This window comes from Schistocerca gregaria, chromosome 3 (assembly GCF_023897955.1).
Source record: "Schistocerca gregaria isolate iqSchGreg1 chromosome 3, iqSchGreg1.2, whole genome shotgun sequence".
Taxonomy (NCBI): domain Eukaryota; kingdom Metazoa; phylum Arthropoda; class Insecta; order Orthoptera; family Acrididae; genus Schistocerca; species Schistocerca gregaria.
In genome coordinates, this window is record NC_064922.1 from 313,833,384 (window position 1) to 313,848,442 (window position 15,059).

Here is a 15,059-nt window from a genome sequence, read left to right on the forward strand (position 1 = left end):
GACATTAAGGTTAAGGCGCCGACTCGCACTTTCTCCAGGCGCGAAGTGTCTAATATTTTTGTTATTTATATCGTTTAACGCTAATATATAACTGAGAGATAATGATTACGCAATATTTTGCTCGATTAGACGTCTTTAGCCAGACAGAGTATAATAATTTTCCTTAAGTTATGGGGATAGAAAGTTTGTGAAAGGGGGTATAGCTCAGTCGTAGAGCATTCGACTGCAGATCGAGAGGTCCCCGGTTCAATCCCGGGTGCCCCCTTCATTTTTCAGTATCTTGAAAAAACAAATAACGATTGTCGCATTTAGTTGCAAATACATGTTTGAAATGATTGAGATGCACTCCGCACGCCATACCGAAGGCTTTGGAGCAACATTTCAATGGGGGGATCGCAGGCCAGGGTCTTGCAGGTCATCGTCCTCCCGCTAAGGCGTCGAACTGTAAGAAATCCACTTGCTTGGGGAAGAATCTTGTACGCTGAATTTGATAGAATATGGTGCTAGGCAAAAGTTTTCATGTACTGCTGCACGGAGAAACAAAAATTGGAGGAGCTGGGATTTGAACCCAGGACTTTCTGCATGCGAAGCAGACACTCTACCACTGAGTTACACCCCCGCCAGAGCAAGTACATCTGGGAAGAGTCTCTCGTGGATCCTACTGTCATTATTTCTTAGGTTTGAACGGTACAGTAAGTGTTCGAGGAACCTATTCATGATAAGAGCTTAGCAGCGTCGACTCCGTGGCGCAACGGTAGCGCGTCTGACTCCAGATCAGAAGGTTGCGTGTTCAAATCACGTCGGGGTCACAGTGAAATTTTCGTTTACGGAAGCCATGGACGAGTATGTCAATTTAATCAGATACCAAACGATTACAGAGAACGGACGAACAGAACCTGCTTGAAAAAAGCTACTAGTGAATTTTCGCATTCTGACATTAAGGTGAAGGCGCCGACTCGCACTTTCTCCAGGCGCGAAGTGTCTAATATTTTTGTTATTTATATCGTTTAACGCTAATATATAACTGAGAGATAATGATTACGCAATATTTTGCTCGATTAGACGTCTTTAGCCAGACAGAGTATAACAATTTTCCTTAAGTTATGGGGATAGAAAGTTTGTGAAAGGGGGTATAGCTCAGTCGTAGAGCATTCGACTGCAGATCGAGAGGTCCCCGGTTCAATCCCGGGTGCCCCCTTCATTTTTCAGTATCTTGAAAAAACAAATAACGATTGTCGCATTTAGTTGCAAATACATGTTTGAAATGATTGAGATGCACTCCGCACGCCATACCGAAGGCTTTGGAGCAACATTTCAATGGGGGGATCGCAGGCCAGGGTCTTGCAGGTCATCGTCCTCCCGCTAAGGCGTCGAACTGTAAGAAATCCACTTGCTTGGGGAAGAATCTTGTACGCTGAATTTGATAGAATATGGTGCTAGGCAAAAGTTTTCATATACTGCTGCACGGAGAAACAAAAATTGGAGGAGCTGGGATTTGAACCCAGGACTTTCTGCATGCGAAGCAGACACTCTACCACTGAGTTACACCCCCGCCAGAGCAAGTACATCTGGGAAGAGTCTCTCGTGGATCCTACTGTAATTATTTCTTAGGTTTGAACGGTACAGTAAGTGTTCGAGGAACCTATTCATGATAAGAGCTTAGCAGCGTCGACTCCGTGGCGCAACGGTAGCGCGTCTGACTCCAGATCAGAAGGTTGCGTGTTCAAATCACGTCGGGGTCACAGTGAAATTTTCGTTTACGGAAGCCATGGACGAGTATGTCAATTTAATCAGATACCAAACGATTACAGAGAACGGACGAACAGAACCTGCTTGAAAAAAGCTACTAGTGAATTTTCGCATTCTGACATTAAGGTGAAGGCGCCGACTCGCACTTTCTCCAGGCGCGAAGTGTCTAATATTTTTGTTATTTATATCGTTTAACGCTAATATATAACTGAGAGATAATGATTACGCAATATTTTGCTCGATTAGACGTCTTTAGCCAGACAGAGTATAACAATTTTCCTTAAGTTATGGGGATAGAAAGTTTGTGAAAGGGGGTATAGCTCAGTCGTAGAGCATTCGACTGCAGATCGAGAGGTCCCCGGTTCAATCCCGGGTGCCCCCTTCATTTTTCAGTATCTTGAAAAAACAAATAACGATTGTCGCATTTAGTTGCAAATACATGTTTGAAATAATTGAGATGCACTCCGCACGCCATACCGAAGGCTTTGGAGCAACATTTCAATGGGGGGATCGCAGGCCAGGGTCTTGCAGGTCATCGTCCTCCCGCTAAGGCGTCGAACTGTAAGAAATCCACTTGCTTGGGGAAGAATCTTGTACGCTGAATTTGATAGAATATGGTGCTAGGCAAAAGTTTTCATGTACTGCTGCACGGAGAAACAAAAATTGGAGGAGCTGGGATTTGAACCCAGGACTTTCTGCATGCGAAGCAGACACTCTACCACTGAGTTACACCCCCGCCAGAGCAAGTACATCTGGGAAGAGTCTCTCGTGGATCCTACTGTCTTTATTTCTTAGGTTTGAACGGTACAGTAAGTGTTCGAGGAACCTATTCATGATAAGAGCTTAGCAGCGTCGACTCCGTGGCGCAACGGTAGCGCGTCTGACTCCAGATCAGAAGGTTGCGTGTTCAAATCACGTCGGGGTCACAGTGAAATTTTCGTTTACGGAAGCCATGGACGAGTATGTCAATTTAATCAGATACCAAACGATTACAGAGAACGGACGAACAGAACCTGCTTGAAAAAAGCTACTAGTGAATTTTCGCATTCTGACATTAAGGTGAAGGCGCCGACTCGCACTTTCTCCAGGCGCGAAGTGTCTAATATTTTTGTTATTTATATCGTTTAACGCTAATATATAACTGAGAGATAATGATTACGCAATATTTTGCTCGATTAGACGTCTTTAGCCAGACAGAGTATAATAATTTTCCTTAAGTTATGGGGATAGAAAGTTTGTGAAAGGGGGTATAGCTCAGTCGTAGAGCATTCGACTGCAGATCGAGAGGTCCCCGGTTCAATCCCGGGTGCCCCCTTCATTTTTCAGTATCTTGAAAAAACAAATAACGATTGTCGCATTTAGTTGCAAATACATGTTTGAAATGATTGAGATGCACTCCGCACGCCATACCGAAGGCTTTGGAGCAACATTTCAATGGGGGGATCGCAGGCCATTGTCTTGCAGGTCATCGTCCTCCCGCTAAGGCGTCGAACTGTAAGAAATCCACTTGCTTGGGGAAGAATCTTGTACGCTGAATTTGATAGAATATGGTGCTAGGCAAAAGTTTTCATATACTGCTGCACGGAGAAACAAAAATTGGAGGAGCTGGGATTTGAACCCAGGACTTTCTGCATGCGAAGCAGACACTCTACCACTGAGTTACACCCTCGCCAGAGCAAGTACATCTGGGAAGAGTCTCTCGTGGATCCTACTGTCATTATTTCTTAGGTTTGAACGGTACAGTAAGTGTTCGAGGAACCTATTCATGATAAGAGCTTAGCAGCGTCGACTCCGTGGCGCAACGGTAGCGCGTCTGACTCCAGATCAGAAGGTTGCGTGTTCAAATCACGTCGGGGTCACAGTGAAATTTTCGTTTACGGAAGCCATGGACGAGTATGTCAATTTAATCAGATACCAAACGATTACAGAGAACGGACGAACAGAACCTGCTTGAAAAAAGCTACTAGTGAATTTTCGCATTCTGACATTAAGGTGAAGGCGCCGACTCGCACTTTCTCCAGGCGCGAAGTGTCTAATATTTTTGTTATTTATATCGTTTAACGCTAATATATAACTGAGAGATAATGATTACGCAATATTTTGCTCGATTAGACGTCTTTAGCCAGACAGAGTATAACAATTTTCCTTAAGTTATGGGGATAGAAAGTTTGTGAAAGGGGGTATAGCTCAGTCGTAGAGCATTCGACTGCAGATCGAGAGGTCCCCGGTTCAATCCCGGGTGCCCCCTTCATTTTTCAGTATCTTGAAAAAACAAATAACGATTGTCGCATTTAGTTGCAAATACATGTTTGAAATGATTGAGATGTACTCCGCACGCCATACCGAAGGCTTTGGAGCAACATTTCAATGGGGGGATCGCAGGCCAGGGTCTTGCAGGTCATCGTCCTCCCGCTAAGGCGTCGAACTGTAAGAAATCCACTTGCTTGGGGAAGAATCTTGTACGCTGAATTTGATAGAATATGGTGCTAGGCAAAAGTTTTCATATACTGCTGCACGGAGAAACAAAAATTGGAGGAGCTGGGATTTGAACCCAGGACTTTCTGCATGCGAAGCAGACACTCTACCACTGAGTTACACCCCCGCCAGAGCAAGTACATCTGGGAAGAGTCTCTCGTGGATCCTACTGTCATTATTTCTTAGGTTTGAACGGTACAGTAAGTGTTCGAGGAACCTATTCATGATAAGAGCTTAGCAGCGTCGACTCCGTGGCGCAACGGTAGCGCGTCTGACTCCAGATCAGAAGGTTGCGTGTTCAAATCACGTCGGGGTCACAGTGAAATTTTCGTTTACGGAAGCCATGGACGAGTATGTCAATTTAATCAGATACCAAACGATTACAGAGAACGGACGAACAGAACCTGCTTGAAAAAAGCTACTAGTGAATTTTCGCATTCTGACATTAAGGTGAAGGCGCCGACTCGCACTTTCTCCAGGCGCGAAGTGTCTAATATTTTTGTTATTTATATCGTTTAACGCTAATATATAACTGAGAGATAATGATTACGCAATATTTTGCTCGATTAGACGTCTTTAGCCAGACAGAGTATAACAATTTTCCTTAAGTTATGGGGATAGAAAGTTTGTGAAAGGGGGTATAGCTCAGTCGTAGAGCATTCGACTACAGATCGAGAGGTCCCCGGTTCAATCCCGGGTGCCCCCTTCATTTTTCAGTATCTTGAAAAAACAAATAACGATTGTCGCATTTAGTTGCAAATACATGTTTGAAATGATTGAGATGCACTCCGCACGCCATACCGAAGGCTTTGGAGCAACATTTCAATGGGGGGATCGAAGGCCAGCGTCTTGCAGGTCATCGTCCTCCCGCTAAGGCGTCGAACTGTAAGAAATCCACTTGCTTGGGGAAGAATCTTGTACGCTGAATTTGATAGAATATGGTGCTAGGCAAAAGTTTTCATATACTGCTGCACGGAGAAACAAAAATTGGAGGAGCTGGGATTTGAACCCAGGACTTTCTGCATGCGAAGCAGACACTCTACCACTGAGTTACACCCCCGCCAGAGCAAGTACATCTGGGAAGAGTCTCTCGTGGATCCTACTGTCATTATTTCTTAGGTTTGAACGGTACAGTAAGTGTTCGAGGAACCTATTCATGATAAGAGCTTAGCAGCGTCGACTCCGTGACGCAACGGTAGCGCGTCTGACTCCAGATCAGAAGGTTGCGTGTTCAAATCACGTCGGGGTCACAGTGAAATTTTCGTTTACGGAAGCCATGGACGAGTATGTCAATTTAATCAGATACCAAACGATTACAGAGAACGGACGAACAGAACCTGCTTGAAAAAAGCTACTAGTGAATTTTCGCATTCTGACATTAAGGTGAAGGCGCCGACTCGCACTTTCTCCAGGCGCGAAGTGTCTAATATTTTTGTTATTTATATCGTTTAACGCTAATATATAACTGAGAGATAATGATTACGCAATATTTTGCTCGATTAGACGTCTTTAGCCAGACAGAGTATAATAATTTTCCTTAAGTTATGGGGATAGAAAGTTTGTGAAAGGGGGTATAGCTCAGTCGTAGAGCATTCGACTGCAGATCGAGAGGTCCCCGGTTCAATCCCGGGTGCCCCCTTCATTTTTCAGTATCTTGAAAAAACAAATAACGATTGTCGCATTTAGTTGCAAATACATGTTTGAAATGATTGAGATGCACTCCGCACGCCATACCGAAGGCTTTGGAGCAACATTTCAATGGGGGGATCGCAGGCCAGGGTCTTGCAGGTCATCGTCCTCCCGCTAAGGCGTCGAACTGTAAGAAATCCACTTGCTTGGGGAAGAATCTTGTACGCTGAATTTGATAGAATATGGTGCTAGGCAAAAGTTTTCATATACTGCTGCACGGAGAAACAAAAATTGGAGGAGCTGGGATTTGAACCCAGGACTTTCTGCATGCGAAGCAGACACTCTACCACTGAGTTACACCCCCGCCAGAGCAAGTACATCTGGGAAGAGTCTCTCGTGGATCCCACTGTCATTATTTCTTAGGTTTGAACGGTACAGTAAGTGTTCGAGGAACCTATTCATGATAAGAGCTTAGCAGCGTCGACTCCGTGGCGCAACGGTAGCGCGTCTGACTCCAGATCAGAAGGTTGCGTGTTCAAATCACGTCGGGGTCACAGGGAAATTTTCGTTTACGGAAGCCATGGACGAGTATGTCAATTTAATCAGATACCAAACGATTACAGAGAACGGACGAACAGAACCTGCTTGAAAAAAGCTACTAGTGAATTTTCGCATTCTGACATTAAGGTGAAGGCGCCGACTCGCACTTTCTCCAGGCGCGAAGTGTCTAATATTTTTGTTATTTATATCGTTTAACGCTAATATATAACTGAGAGATAATGATTACGCAATATTTTGCTCGATTAGACGTCTTTAGCCAGACAGAGTATAACAATTTTCCTTAAGTTATGGGGATAGAAAGTTTGTGAAAGGGGGTATAGCTCAGTCGTAGAGCATTCGACTGCAGATCGAGAGGTCCCCGGTTCAATCCCGGGTGCCCCCTTTATTTTTCAGTATCTTGAAAAAACAAATAACGATTGTCGCATTTAGTTGCAAATACATGTTTGAAATGATTGAGATGCACTCCGCACGCCATACCGAAGGCTTTGGAGCAACATTTCAATGGGGGGATCGCAGGCCAGGGTCTTGCAGGTCATCGTCCTCCCGCTAAGGCGTCGAACTGTAAGAAATCCACTTGCTTGGGGAAGAATCTTGTACGCTGAATTTGATAGAATATGGTGCTAGGCAAAAGTTTTCATATACTGCTGCACGGAGAAACAAAAATTGGAGGAGCTGGGATTTGAACCCAGGACATTTCTGCATGCGAAGCAGACACTCTACCACTGAGTTACACCCCCGCCAGAGCAAGTACATCTGGGAAGAGTCTCTCGTGGATCCTACTGTCATTATTTCTTAGGTTTGAACGGTACAGTAAGTGTTCGAGGAACCTATTCATGATAAGAGCTTAGCAGCGTCGACTCCGTGGCGCAACGGTAGCGCGTCTGACTCCAGATCAGAAGGTTGCGTGTTCAAATCACGTCGGGGTCACAGTGAAATTTTCGTTTACGGAAGCCATGGACGAGTATGTCAATTTAATCAGATACCAAACGATTACAGAGAACGGACGAACAGAACCTGCTTGAAAAAAGCTACTAGTGAATTTTCGCATTCTGACATTAAGGTGAAGGCGCCGACTCGCACTTTCTCCAGGCGCGAAGTGTCTAATATTTTTGTTATTTATATCGTTTAACGCTAATATATAACTGAGAGATAATGATTACGCAATATTTTGCTCGATTAGACGTCTTTAGCCAGACAGAGTATAACAATTTTCCTTAAGTTATGGGGATAGAAAGTTTGTGAAAGGGGGTATAGCTCAGTCGTAGAGCATTCGACTGCAGATCGAGAGGTCCCCGGTTCAATCCCGGGTGCCCCCTTCATTTTTCAGTATCTTGAAAAAACAAATAACGATTGTCGCATTTAGTTGCAAATACATGTTTGAAATGATTGAGATGCACTCCGCACGCCATACCGAAGGCTTTGGAGCAACATTTCAATGGGGGGATCGCAGGCCAGGGTCTTGCAGGTCATCGTCCTCCCGCTAAGGCGTCGAACTGTAAGAAATCCACTTGCTTGGGGAAGAATCTTGTACGCTGAATTTGATAGAATATGGTGCTAGGCAAAAGTTTTCATATACTGCTGCACGGAGAAACAAAAATTGGAGGAGCTGGGATTTGAACCCAGGACTTTCTGCATGCGAAGCAGACACTCTACCACTGAGTTACACCCCCGCCAGAGCAAGTACATCTGGGAAGAGTCTCTCGTGGATCCTACTGTCATTATTTCTTAGGTTTGAACGGTACAGTAAGTGTTCGAGGAACCTATTCATGATAAGAGCTTAGCAGCGTACACTAGATCGCGTGTTGGTAGCGCGTCTGACTCCAGATCAGAAGGTTGCGTGTTCAAATCACGTCGGGGTCACAGTGAAATTTTCGTTTACGGAAGCCATGGACGAGTATGTCAATTTAATCAGATACCAAACGATTACAGAGAACGGACGAACAGAACCTGCTTGAAAAAAGCTACTAGTGAATTTTCGCATTCTGACATTAAGGTGAAGGCGCCGACTCGCACTTTCTCCAGGCGCGAAGTGTCTAATATTTTTGTTATTTATATCGTTTAACGCTAATATATAACTGAGAGATAATGATTACGCAATATTTTGCTCGATTAGACGTCTTTAGCCAGACAGAGTATAACAATTTTCCTTAAGTTATGGGGATAGAAAGTTTGTGAAAGGGGGTATAGCTCAGTCGTAGAGCATTCGACTGCAGATCGAGAGGTCTCCGGTTCAATCCCGGGTGCCCCCTTCATTTTTCAGTATCTTGAAAAAACAAATAACGATTGTCGCATTTAGTTGCAAATACATGTTTGAAATGATTGAGATGCACTCCGCACGCCATACCGAAGGCTTTGGAGCAACATTTCAATGGGGGGATCGCAGGCCAGGGTCTTGCAGGTCATCGTCCTCCCGCTAAGGCGTCGAACTGTAAGAAATCCACTTGCTTGGGGAAGAATCTTGTACGCTGAATTTGATAGAATATGGTGCTAGGCAAAAGTTTTTATATACTGCTGCACGGAGAAACAAAAATCGGAGGAGCTGGGATTTGAACCCAGGACTTTCTGCATGCGAAGCAGACACTCTACCACTGAGTTACACCCCCGCCAGAGCAAGTACATCTGGGAAGAGTCTCTCGTGGATCCTACTGTCATTATTTCTTAGGTTTGAACGGTACAGTAAGTGTTCGAGGAACCTATTCATGATAAAAGCTTAGCAGCGTCGACTCCGTGGCGCAACGGTAGCGCGTCTGACTCCAGATCAGAAGGTTGCGTGTTCAAATCACGTCGGGGTCACAGTGAAATTTTCGTTTACGGAAGCCATGGACGAGTATGTCAATTTAATCAGATACCAAACGATTACAGAGAACGGACGAACAGAACCTGCTTGAAAAAAGCTACTAGTGAATTTTCGCATTCTGACATTAAGGTGAAGGCGCCGACTCGCACTTTCTCCAGGCGCGAAGTGTCTAATATTTTTGTTATTTATATCGTTTAACGCTAATATATAACTGAGAGATAATGATTACGCAATATTTTGCTCGATTAGACGTCTTTAGCCAGACAGAGTATAACAATTTTCCTTAAGTTATGGGGATAGAAAGTTTGTGAAAGGGGGTATAGCTCAGTCGTAGAGCATTCGACTGCAGATCGAGAGGTCCCCGGTTCAATCCCGGGTGCCCCCTTCATTTTTCAGTATCTTGAAAAAACAAATAACGATTGTCGCATTTAGTTGCAAATACATGTTTGAAATGATTGAGATGCACTCCGCACGCCATACCGAAGGCTTTGGAGCAACATTTCAATGGGGGGATCGCAGGCCAGGGTCTTGCAGGTCATCGTCCTCCCGCTAAGGCGTCGAACTGTAAGAAATCCACTTGCTTGGGGAAGAATCTTGTACGCTGAATTTGATAGAATATGGTGCTAGGCAAAAGTTTTCATATACTGCTGCACGGAGAAACAAAAATTGGAGGAGCTGGGATTTGAACCCAGGACTTTCTGCATGCGAAGCAGACACTCTACCACTGAGTTACACCCCCGCCAGAGCAAGTACATCTGGGAAGAGTCTCTCGTGGATCCTACTGTCATTATTTCTTAGGTTTGAACGGTACAGTAAGTGTTCGAGGAACCTATTCATGATAAGAGCTTAGCAGCGTCGACTCCGTGGCGCAACGGTAGCGCGTCTGACTCCAGATCAGAAGGTTGCGTGTTCAAATCACGTCGGGGTCACAGTGAAATTTTCGTTTACGGAAGCCATGGACGAGTATGTCAATTTAATCAGATACCAAACGATTACAGAGAACGGACGAACAGAACCTGCTTGAAAAAAGCTACTAGTGAATTTTCGCATTCTGACATTAAGGTGAAGGCGCCGACTCGCACTTTCTCCAGGCGCGAAGTGTCTAATATTTTTGTTATTTATATCGTTTAACGCTAATATATAACTGAGAGATAATGATTACGCAATATTTTGCTCGATTAGACGTCTTTAGCCAGACAGAGTATAACAATTTTCCTTAAGTTATGGGGATAGAAAGTTTGTGAAAGGGGGTATAGCTCAGTCGTAGAGCATTCGACTGCAGATCGAGAGGTCTCCGGTTCAATCCCGGGTGCCCCCTTCATTTTTCAGTATCTTGAAAAAACAAATAACGATTGTCGCATTTAGTTGCAAATACATGTTTGAAATGATTGAGATGCACTCCGCACGCCATACCGAAGGCTTTGGAGCAACATTTCAATGGGGGGATCGCAGGCCAGGGTCTTGCAGGTCATCGTCCTCCCGCTAAGGCGTCGAACTGTAAGAAATCCACTTGCTTGGGGAAGAATCTTGTACGCTGAATTTGATAGAATATGGTGCTAGGCAAAAGTTTTTATATACTGCTGCACGGAGAAACAAAAATCGGAGGAGCTGGGATTTGAACCCAGGACTTTCTGCATGCGAAGCAGACACTCTACCACTGAGTTACACCCCCGCCAGAGCAAGTACATCTGGGAAGAGTCTCTCGTGGATCCTACTGTCATTATTTCTTAGGTTTGAACGGTACAGTAAGTGTTCGAGGAACCTATTCATGATAAAAGCTTAGCAGCGTCGACTCCGTGGCGCAACGGTAGCGCGTCTGACTCCAGATCAGAAGGTTGCGTGTTCAAATCACGTCGGGGTCACAGTGAAATTTTCGTTTACGGAAGCTATGGACGAGTATGTCAATTTAATCAGATACCAAACGATTACAGAGAACGGACGAACAGAACCTGCTTGAAAAAAGCTACTAGTGAATTTTCGCATTCTGACATTAAGGTGAAGGCGCCGACTCGCACTTTCTCCAGGCGCGAAGTGTCTAATATTTTTGTTATTTATATCGTTTAACGCTAATATATAACTGAGAGATAATGATTACGCAATATTTTGCTCGATTAGACGTCTTTAGCCAGACAGAGTATAACAATTTTCCTTAAGTTATGGGGATAGAAAGTTTGTGAAAGGGGGTATAGCTCAGTCGTAGAGCATTCGACTGCAGATCGAGAGGTCCCCGGTTCAATCCCGGGTGCCCCCTTCATTTTTCAGTATCTTGAAAAAACAAATAACGATTGTCGCATTTAGTTGCAAATACATGTTTGAAATGATTGAGATGCACTCCGCACGCCATACCGAAGGCTTTGGAGCAACATTTCAATGGGGGGATCGCAGGCCAGGGTCTTGCAGGTCATCGTCCTCCCGCTAAGGCGTCGAACTGTAAGAAATCCACTTGCTTGGGGAAGAATCTTGTACGCTGAATTTGATAGAATATGGTGCTAGGCAAAAGTTTTCATATACTGCTGCACGGAGAAACAAAAATTGGAGGAGCTGGGATTTGAACCCAGGACTTTCTGCATGCGAAGCAGACACTCTACCACTGAGTTACACCCCCGCCAGAGCAAGTACATCTGGGAAGAGTCTCTCGTGGATCCTACTGTCATTATTTCTTAGGTTTGAACGGTACAGTAAGTGTTCGAGGAACCTATTCATGATAAGAGCTTAGCAGCGTCGACTCCGTGGCGCAACGGTAGCGCGTCTGACTCCAGATCAGAAGGTTGCGTGTTCAAATCACGTCAGGGTCACAGTGAAATTTTCGTTTACGGAAGCCATGGACGAGTATGTCAATTTAATCAGATACCAAACGATTACAGAGAACGGACGAACAGAACCTGCTTGAAAAAAGCTACTAGTGAATTTTCGCATTCTGACATTAAGGTGAAGGCGCCGACTCGCACTTTCTCCAGGCGCGAAGTGTCTAATATTTTTGTTATTTATATCGTTTAACGCTAATATATAACTGAGAGATAATGATTACGCAATATTTTGCTCGATTAGACGTCTTTAGCCAGACAGAGTATAACAATTTTCCTTAAGTTATGGGGATAGAAAGTTTGTGAAAGGGGGTATAGCTCAGTCGTAGAGCATTCGACTGCAGATCGAGAGGTCCCCGGTTCAATCCCGGGTGCCCCCTTCATTTTTCAGTATCTTGAAAAAACAAATAACGATTGTCGCATTTAGTTGCAAATACATGTTTGAAATGATTGAGATGCACTCCGCACGCCATACCGAAGGCTTTGGAGCAACATTTCAATGGGGGGATCGCAGGCCAGGGTCTTGCAGGTCATCGTCCTCCCGCTAAGGCGTCGAACTGTAAGAAATCCACTTGCTTGGGGAAGAATCTTGTACGCTGAATTTGATAGAATATGGTGCTAGGCAAAAGTTTTCATATACTGCTGCACGGAGAAACAAAAATTGGAGGAGCTGGGATTTGAACCCAGGACTTTCTGCATGCGAAGCAGACACTCTACCACTGAGTTACACCCCCGCCAGAGCAAGTACATCTGGGAAGAGTCTCTCGTGGATCCTACTGTCATTATTTCTTAGGTTTGAACGGTACAGTAAGTGTTCGAGGAACCTATTCATGATAAGAGCTTAGCAGCGTCGACTCCGTGGCGCAACGGTAGCGCGTCTGACTCCAGATCAGAAGGTTGCGTGTTCAAATCACGTCGGGGTCACAGTGAAATTTTCGTTTACGGAAGCCATGGACGAGTATGTCAATTTAATCAGATACCAAACGATTACAGAGAACGGACGAACAGAACCTGCTTGAAAAAAGCTGCTAGTGAATTTTCGCATTCTGACATTAAGGTGAAGGCGCCGACTCGCACTTTCTCCAGGCGCGAAGTGTCTAATATTTTTGTTATTTATATCGTTTAACGCTAATATATAACTGAGAGATAATGATTACGCAATATTTTGCTCGATTAGACGTCTTTAGCCAGACAGAGTATAACAATTTTCCTTAAGTTATGGGGATAGAAAGTTTGTGAAAGGGGGTATAGCTCAGTCGTAGAGCATTCGACTGCAGATCGAGAGGTCCCCGGTTCAATCCCGGGTGCCCCCTTCATTTTTCAGTATCTTGAAAAAACAAATAACGATTGTCGCATTTAGTTGCAAATACATGTTTGAAATGATTGAGATGCACTCCGCACGCCATACCGAAGGCTTTGGAGCAACATTTCAATGGGGGGATCGCAGGCCAGGGTCTTGCAGGTCATCGTCCTCCCGCTAAGGCGTCGAACTGTAAGAAATCCACTTGCTTGGGGAAGAATCTTGTACGCTGAATTTGATAGAATATGGTGCTAGGCAAAAGTTTTCATATACTGCTGCACGGAGAAACAAAAATTGGAGGAGCTGGGATTTGAACCCAGGACTTTCTGCATGCGAAGCAGACACTCTACCACTGAGTTACACCCCCGCCAGAGCAAGTACATCTGGGAAGAGTCTCTCGTGGATCCTACTGTCATTATTTCTTAGGTTTGAACGGTACAGTAAGTGTTCGAGGAACCTATTCATGATAAGAGCTTAGCAGCGTCGACTCCGTGGCGCAACGGTAGCGCGTCTGACTCCAGATCAGAAGGTTGCGTGTTCAAATCACGTCGGGGTCACAGTGAAATTTTCGTTTATGGAAGCCATGGACGAGTATGTCAATTTAATCAGATACCAAACGATTACAGAGAACGGACGAACAGAACCTGCTTGAAAAAAGCTACTAGTGAATTTTCGCATTCTGACATTAAGGTGAAGGCGCCGACTCGCACTTTCTCCAGGCGCGAAGTGTCTAATATTTTTGTTATTTATATCGTTTAACGCTAATATATAACTGAGAGATAATGATTACGCAATATTTTGCTCGATTAGACGTCTTTAGCCAGACAGAGTATAATAATTTTCCTTAAGTTATGGGGATAGAAAGTTTGTGAAAGGGGGTATAGCTCAGTCGTAGAGCATTCGACTGCAGATCGAGAGGTCCCCGGTTCAATCCCGGGTGCCCCCTTCATTTTTCAGTATCTTGAAAAAACAAATAACGATTGTCGCATTTAGTTGCAAATACATGTTTGAAATGATTGAGATGCACTCCGCACGCCATACCGAAGGCTTTGGAGCAACATTTCAATGGGGGGATCGCAGGCCAGGGTCTTGCAGGTCATCGTCCTCCCGCTAAGGCGTCGAACTGTAAGAAATCCACTTGCTTGGGGAAGAATCTTGTACGCTGAATTTGATAGAATATGGTGCTAGGCAAAAGTTTTCATATACTGCTGCACGGAGAAACAAAAATTGGAGGAGCTGGGATTTGAACCCAGGACTTTCTGCATGCGAAGCAGACACTCTACCACTGAGTTACACCCCCGCCAGAGCAAGTACATCTGGGAAGAGTCTCTCGTGGATCCTACTGTCATTATTTCTTAGGTTTGAACGGTACAGTAAGTGTTCGAGGAACCTATTCATGATAAGAGCTTAGCAGCGTCGACTCCGTGGCGCAACGGTAGCGCGTCTGACTCCAGATCAGAAGGTTGCGTGTTCAAATCACGTCGGGGTCACAGTGAAATTTTCGTTTACGGAAGCCATGGACGAGTATGTCAATTTAATCAGATACCAAACGATTACAGAGAACGGACGAACAGAACCTGCTTGAAAAAAGCTACTAGTGAATTTTCGCATTCTGACATTAAGCTGAAGGCGCCGACTCGCACTTTCTCCAGGCGCGAAGTGTCTAATATTTTTGTTATTTATATCGTTTAACGCTAATATATAACTGAGAGATAATGATTACGCAATATTTTGCTCGATTAGA

At 44.5% G+C, this 15,059-nt stretch overlaps 47 non-coding genes across 47 annotated transcripts; 31 read left to right on the forward strand and 16 right to left on the reverse strand.

Annotated features, from left to right (window-relative positions):
- Positions 1 to 193: 193 nt before the first annotated feature.
- On the forward strand, positions 194 to 265 carry Trnac-gca (transfer RNA cysteine (anticodon GCA)). Its single transcript has one exon. It is a non-coding gene; the product is annotated as a tRNA-Cys (tRNA).
- Positions 266 to 547: 282 nt separating this feature from the next.
- Positions 548 to 619, reverse strand: Trnaa-cgc (transfer RNA alanine (anticodon CGC)). Its single transcript has one exon. It is a non-coding gene; the product is annotated as a tRNA-Ala (tRNA).
- A 118-nt stretch (positions 620 to 737) lies between these two features.
- On the forward strand, positions 738 to 809 carry Trnaw-cca (transfer RNA tryptophan (anticodon CCA)). The gene has a single exon. It is a non-coding gene; the product is annotated as a tRNA-Trp (tRNA).
- A 317-nt stretch (positions 810 to 1,126) lies between these two features.
- Trnac-gca (transfer RNA cysteine (anticodon GCA)) lies at positions 1,127 to 1,198 on the forward strand. The gene has a single exon. It is a non-coding gene; the product is annotated as a tRNA-Cys (tRNA).
- A 282-nt stretch (positions 1,199 to 1,480) lies between these two features.
- On the reverse strand, positions 1,481 to 1,552 carry Trnaa-cgc (transfer RNA alanine (anticodon CGC)). The gene has a single exon. It is a non-coding gene; the product is annotated as a tRNA-Ala (tRNA).
- A 118-nt stretch (positions 1,553 to 1,670) lies between these two features.
- Positions 1,671 to 1,742, forward strand: Trnaw-cca (transfer RNA tryptophan (anticodon CCA)). The gene has a single exon. It is a non-coding gene; the product is annotated as a tRNA-Trp (tRNA).
- Positions 1,743 to 2,059: 317 nt separating this feature from the next.
- Trnac-gca (transfer RNA cysteine (anticodon GCA)) lies at positions 2,060 to 2,131 on the forward strand. The gene has a single exon. It is a non-coding gene; the product is annotated as a tRNA-Cys (tRNA).
- Positions 2,132 to 2,413: 282 nt separating this feature from the next.
- Positions 2,414 to 2,485, reverse strand: Trnaa-cgc (transfer RNA alanine (anticodon CGC)). Its single transcript has one exon. It is a non-coding gene; the product is annotated as a tRNA-Ala (tRNA).
- Positions 2,486 to 2,603: 118 nt separating this feature from the next.
- Positions 2,604 to 2,675, forward strand: Trnaw-cca (transfer RNA tryptophan (anticodon CCA)). The gene has a single exon. It is a non-coding gene; the product is annotated as a tRNA-Trp (tRNA).
- A 317-nt stretch (positions 2,676 to 2,992) lies between these two features.
- Trnac-gca (transfer RNA cysteine (anticodon GCA)) lies at positions 2,993 to 3,064 on the forward strand. Its single transcript has one exon. It is a non-coding gene; the product is annotated as a tRNA-Cys (tRNA).
- A 282-nt stretch (positions 3,065 to 3,346) lies between these two features.
- Positions 3,347 to 3,418, reverse strand: Trnaa-cgc (transfer RNA alanine (anticodon CGC)). Its single transcript has one exon. It is a non-coding gene; the product is annotated as a tRNA-Ala (tRNA).
- A 118-nt stretch (positions 3,419 to 3,536) lies between these two features.
- Positions 3,537 to 3,608, forward strand: Trnaw-cca (transfer RNA tryptophan (anticodon CCA)). Its single transcript has one exon. It is a non-coding gene; the product is annotated as a tRNA-Trp (tRNA).
- A 317-nt stretch (positions 3,609 to 3,925) lies between these two features.
- Trnac-gca (transfer RNA cysteine (anticodon GCA)) lies at positions 3,926 to 3,997 on the forward strand. Its single transcript has one exon. It is a non-coding gene; the product is annotated as a tRNA-Cys (tRNA).
- A 282-nt stretch (positions 3,998 to 4,279) lies between these two features.
- On the reverse strand, positions 4,280 to 4,351 carry Trnaa-cgc (transfer RNA alanine (anticodon CGC)). Its single transcript has one exon. It is a non-coding gene; the product is annotated as a tRNA-Ala (tRNA).
- A 118-nt stretch (positions 4,352 to 4,469) lies between these two features.
- On the forward strand, positions 4,470 to 4,541 carry Trnaw-cca (transfer RNA tryptophan (anticodon CCA)). The gene has a single exon. It is a non-coding gene; the product is annotated as a tRNA-Trp (tRNA).
- A 317-nt stretch (positions 4,542 to 4,858) lies between these two features.
- Positions 4,859 to 4,930, forward strand: Trnac-aca (transfer RNA cysteine (anticodon ACA)). Its single transcript has one exon. It is a non-coding gene; the product is annotated as a tRNA-Cys (tRNA).
- A 282-nt stretch (positions 4,931 to 5,212) lies between these two features.
- Trnaa-cgc (transfer RNA alanine (anticodon CGC)) lies at positions 5,213 to 5,284 on the reverse strand. The gene has a single exon. It is a non-coding gene; the product is annotated as a tRNA-Ala (tRNA).
- A 118-nt stretch (positions 5,285 to 5,402) lies between these two features.
- Trnaw-cca (transfer RNA tryptophan (anticodon CCA)) lies at positions 5,403 to 5,474 on the forward strand. Its single transcript has one exon. It is a non-coding gene; the product is annotated as a tRNA-Trp (tRNA).
- A 317-nt stretch (positions 5,475 to 5,791) lies between these two features.
- Positions 5,792 to 5,863, forward strand: Trnac-gca (transfer RNA cysteine (anticodon GCA)). The gene has a single exon. It is a non-coding gene; the product is annotated as a tRNA-Cys (tRNA).
- A 282-nt stretch (positions 5,864 to 6,145) lies between these two features.
- On the reverse strand, positions 6,146 to 6,217 carry Trnaa-cgc (transfer RNA alanine (anticodon CGC)). The gene has a single exon. It is a non-coding gene; the product is annotated as a tRNA-Ala (tRNA).
- A 118-nt stretch (positions 6,218 to 6,335) lies between these two features.
- Trnaw-cca (transfer RNA tryptophan (anticodon CCA)) lies at positions 6,336 to 6,407 on the forward strand. The gene has a single exon. It is a non-coding gene; the product is annotated as a tRNA-Trp (tRNA).
- A 317-nt stretch (positions 6,408 to 6,724) lies between these two features.
- On the forward strand, positions 6,725 to 6,796 carry Trnac-gca (transfer RNA cysteine (anticodon GCA)). The gene has a single exon. It is a non-coding gene; the product is annotated as a tRNA-Cys (tRNA).
- A 282-nt stretch (positions 6,797 to 7,078) lies between these two features.
- On the reverse strand, positions 7,079 to 7,151 carry Trnaa-cgc (transfer RNA alanine (anticodon CGC)). Its single transcript has one exon. It is a non-coding gene; the product is annotated as a tRNA-Ala (tRNA).
- A 118-nt stretch (positions 7,152 to 7,269) lies between these two features.
- On the forward strand, positions 7,270 to 7,341 carry Trnaw-cca (transfer RNA tryptophan (anticodon CCA)). The gene has a single exon. It is a non-coding gene; the product is annotated as a tRNA-Trp (tRNA).
- A 317-nt stretch (positions 7,342 to 7,658) lies between these two features.
- Trnac-gca (transfer RNA cysteine (anticodon GCA)) lies at positions 7,659 to 7,730 on the forward strand. Its single transcript has one exon. It is a non-coding gene; the product is annotated as a tRNA-Cys (tRNA).
- A 282-nt stretch (positions 7,731 to 8,012) lies between these two features.
- Trnaa-cgc (transfer RNA alanine (anticodon CGC)) lies at positions 8,013 to 8,084 on the reverse strand. Its single transcript has one exon. It is a non-coding gene; the product is annotated as a tRNA-Ala (tRNA).
- A 507-nt stretch (positions 8,085 to 8,591) lies between these two features.
- On the forward strand, positions 8,592 to 8,663 carry Trnac-gca (transfer RNA cysteine (anticodon GCA)). Its single transcript has one exon. It is a non-coding gene; the product is annotated as a tRNA-Cys (tRNA).
- A 282-nt stretch (positions 8,664 to 8,945) lies between these two features.
- Positions 8,946 to 9,017, reverse strand: Trnaa-cgc (transfer RNA alanine (anticodon CGC)). The gene has a single exon. It is a non-coding gene; the product is annotated as a tRNA-Ala (tRNA).
- A 118-nt stretch (positions 9,018 to 9,135) lies between these two features.
- Positions 9,136 to 9,207, forward strand: Trnaw-cca (transfer RNA tryptophan (anticodon CCA)). The gene has a single exon. It is a non-coding gene; the product is annotated as a tRNA-Trp (tRNA).
- Positions 9,208 to 9,524: 317 nt separating this feature from the next.
- Positions 9,525 to 9,596, forward strand: Trnac-gca (transfer RNA cysteine (anticodon GCA)). The gene has a single exon. It is a non-coding gene; the product is annotated as a tRNA-Cys (tRNA).
- A 282-nt stretch (positions 9,597 to 9,878) lies between these two features.
- Positions 9,879 to 9,950, reverse strand: Trnaa-cgc (transfer RNA alanine (anticodon CGC)). The gene has a single exon. It is a non-coding gene; the product is annotated as a tRNA-Ala (tRNA).
- A 118-nt stretch (positions 9,951 to 10,068) lies between these two features.
- Trnaw-cca (transfer RNA tryptophan (anticodon CCA)) lies at positions 10,069 to 10,140 on the forward strand. Its single transcript has one exon. It is a non-coding gene; the product is annotated as a tRNA-Trp (tRNA).
- A 317-nt stretch (positions 10,141 to 10,457) lies between these two features.
- Positions 10,458 to 10,529, forward strand: Trnac-gca (transfer RNA cysteine (anticodon GCA)). Its single transcript has one exon. It is a non-coding gene; the product is annotated as a tRNA-Cys (tRNA).
- A 282-nt stretch (positions 10,530 to 10,811) lies between these two features.
- Trnaa-cgc (transfer RNA alanine (anticodon CGC)) lies at positions 10,812 to 10,883 on the reverse strand. The gene has a single exon. It is a non-coding gene; the product is annotated as a tRNA-Ala (tRNA).
- A 118-nt stretch (positions 10,884 to 11,001) lies between these two features.
- Positions 11,002 to 11,073, forward strand: Trnaw-cca (transfer RNA tryptophan (anticodon CCA)). Its single transcript has one exon. It is a non-coding gene; the product is annotated as a tRNA-Trp (tRNA).
- A 317-nt stretch (positions 11,074 to 11,390) lies between these two features.
- Trnac-gca (transfer RNA cysteine (anticodon GCA)) lies at positions 11,391 to 11,462 on the forward strand. Its single transcript has one exon. It is a non-coding gene; the product is annotated as a tRNA-Cys (tRNA).
- Positions 11,463 to 11,744: 282 nt separating this feature from the next.
- On the reverse strand, positions 11,745 to 11,816 carry Trnaa-cgc (transfer RNA alanine (anticodon CGC)). Its single transcript has one exon. It is a non-coding gene; the product is annotated as a tRNA-Ala (tRNA).
- Positions 11,817 to 11,934: 118 nt separating this feature from the next.
- Positions 11,935 to 12,006, forward strand: Trnaw-cca (transfer RNA tryptophan (anticodon CCA)). Its single transcript has one exon. It is a non-coding gene; the product is annotated as a tRNA-Trp (tRNA).
- A 317-nt stretch (positions 12,007 to 12,323) lies between these two features.
- Trnac-gca (transfer RNA cysteine (anticodon GCA)) lies at positions 12,324 to 12,395 on the forward strand. Its single transcript has one exon. It is a non-coding gene; the product is annotated as a tRNA-Cys (tRNA).
- A 282-nt stretch (positions 12,396 to 12,677) lies between these two features.
- On the reverse strand, positions 12,678 to 12,749 carry Trnaa-cgc (transfer RNA alanine (anticodon CGC)). The gene has a single exon. It is a non-coding gene; the product is annotated as a tRNA-Ala (tRNA).
- Positions 12,750 to 12,867: 118 nt separating this feature from the next.
- Trnaw-cca (transfer RNA tryptophan (anticodon CCA)) lies at positions 12,868 to 12,939 on the forward strand. Its single transcript has one exon. It is a non-coding gene; the product is annotated as a tRNA-Trp (tRNA).
- Positions 12,940 to 13,256: 317 nt separating this feature from the next.
- On the forward strand, positions 13,257 to 13,328 carry Trnac-gca (transfer RNA cysteine (anticodon GCA)). Its single transcript has one exon. It is a non-coding gene; the product is annotated as a tRNA-Cys (tRNA).
- Positions 13,329 to 13,610: 282 nt separating this feature from the next.
- Positions 13,611 to 13,682, reverse strand: Trnaa-cgc (transfer RNA alanine (anticodon CGC)). The gene has a single exon. It is a non-coding gene; the product is annotated as a tRNA-Ala (tRNA).
- A 118-nt stretch (positions 13,683 to 13,800) lies between these two features.
- Positions 13,801 to 13,872, forward strand: Trnaw-cca (transfer RNA tryptophan (anticodon CCA)). The gene has a single exon. It is a non-coding gene; the product is annotated as a tRNA-Trp (tRNA).
- Positions 13,873 to 14,189: 317 nt separating this feature from the next.
- On the forward strand, positions 14,190 to 14,261 carry Trnac-gca (transfer RNA cysteine (anticodon GCA)). The gene has a single exon. It is a non-coding gene; the product is annotated as a tRNA-Cys (tRNA).
- A 282-nt stretch (positions 14,262 to 14,543) lies between these two features.
- Trnaa-cgc (transfer RNA alanine (anticodon CGC)) lies at positions 14,544 to 14,615 on the reverse strand. The gene has a single exon. It is a non-coding gene; the product is annotated as a tRNA-Ala (tRNA).
- Positions 14,616 to 14,733: 118 nt separating this feature from the next.
- Trnaw-cca (transfer RNA tryptophan (anticodon CCA)) lies at positions 14,734 to 14,805 on the forward strand. Its single transcript has one exon. It is a non-coding gene; the product is annotated as a tRNA-Trp (tRNA).
- The last annotated feature ends 254 nt before the right edge of the window (positions 14,806 to 15,059 follow it).